The following is a 1937-nucleotide window of genomic DNA, read 5'->3' on the forward strand; positions in this document are numbered from 1 at the left end:
GAAAGCCCGCACACCGCAACGAAGACCCAATGCAGCCAAAAATGAGTAAATAAAATACATAAATTTATTAAAAAAAGAAAATAAATGCCCGCCATTCTGTAGCATCTGCCTTTGAGTCTTTCAGCTTGGGATTCATAGCAAAGGAACTATTTATTTCGCTCCTCACGGCATCTTTATCCCTCTGGCAGTTCTCACCTCTTGACAGTCATGTGTAGTCTTGCCTGCTCACCTATTTGAAAGGCACTCCCAAGTGAATTTTGCATGTGTTATTTAGCTGGTTTTTCTAAGCATCCTAAACATCCCTATAAGTGTGCTGAAAATCCATCTCACTGTTGTGTTGTCACACAGTAACAGGCAAACAGGAAGTTAATTTTATATGTATTAATTTCATCCTAAGAGCACTTCCAGAAACATTCTATTTTTATTTTTTTTTCAGTTGGTATGTAAGCACGTTTTATTTTTTTAAAGAAGGATTGTATGATACACGTTGTTCAATAACCTGATTTTTTAACTTGACATATAGTACGCATATTTCCACCTTAATAAATATATTAAGTTATATCGGTGTGCCCATTTCCTGTTATCTGACATTGTTTCTAATTTTCAGCTCTCAAGCAGTGCTATGGCAAATCTTGCAGGTGTCTTACTAGTTCCTAAGGGTACATTTTATACTTGGAATTGGTGGGTCAAGTTCCCGCACATTTTAAAACATGATACATGTTGCCAAATCACCTCCAGTGGTAAAAGTCTTGCAGTTAATGTCCTTCATATCGCATTAGAAACAGTTGCCTGCAAAAAGCTAAGTTATCATGGTCTCTCTCTCATAACTATTACAGTCCCTCTGGCATTACATTTTTTAAAATGAGCATGTTGTTGTGGGGTCTTTTGTGACTAGCTGAATTTATAACTAAGTAACAGTGCAATTAATTTTTTTTATCTGTCTCATAATCTTCTTAAATGATGGGAGAAGCATAGCTAAAAACATTCTTCACAAAGAAAAACCTTGGGATAAGACTGGGTTATAGCTTCCTTAGCAGGTGTCACTGTGTATCTTATGGTTATTTTGTGAAGATGATAAAATGTATAGAGGATCATTTGTGACATGTCATCCTTCCTAGAGGTCTTGAGATATAAATTACCCACCTGAGATGAGGAAATATTATTCAGTCATTTAAAAAATAATTTATAGTTATTCTAATTTCTCTTTTTTAATATCTTCATTGGAGTATAATTGCTTTATATTCTAACTTCTAATGCATTTTTCTGTAGAAAATGATACACAGTATCTCAGTATGTTTGAGCTGCTACAACAAAAATAACCATAGATTGGGTGGCTTAAACAACGAACATTAATTTCTCACAGTTCTGGTGAGGGCCCACTTCCTGGCTTTTGTTTTTTGTTTTTTGTTTTTTGTTTTGTTTTTGCAGTAGGCGGGCCTCTCACTGTTGTGGCCTCTCCCGTTGCGGAGCACCGGACGCGCAGGCTCTGCGGCCATGGCCTGCGGGCCCAGCCGCTTCGCGGCATGTGGGATCTTCCCGGACCGGGGCACGAACCCGTGTCCCCTGCATCGGCAGGCGGACTCTCAACCACTGCGCCACCAGGGAAGCCCCACTTCCTGGCTTTTAGATGCTGACTTCTTCCTGTGTCCTTACAGGGCAGAAGGGAGGAGGAAGCTCTTGTCATTCATGAGGGCTCCACTCTCATGACCTAATTGCCTCCCAAAGGCTCCACCTCCAAATACCATCACACAGGGGATTAGATTTCAACATATTAATTTTGAGGGGACACATAATGTCTATAGCGCACAGTGTAGTTGTCATAAATGTAATTTTGAAGGCTTTCATTTACCATTATCACTTTCCCCATGTGTTTCCTTTCAATTTTTTAATGAAAATGTTCGTACATAAAGAAATATTGAAAGAAGTATAGTGAACAC

This window comes from Lipotes vexillifer, unplaced genomic scaffold (assembly GCF_000442215.2).
Source record: "Lipotes vexillifer unplaced genomic scaffold, Lipotes_vexillifer_v1.1 scaffold847, whole genome shotgun sequence".
Lineage (NCBI taxonomy): Eukaryota > Metazoa > Chordata > Mammalia > Artiodactyla > Lipotidae > Lipotes > Lipotes vexillifer.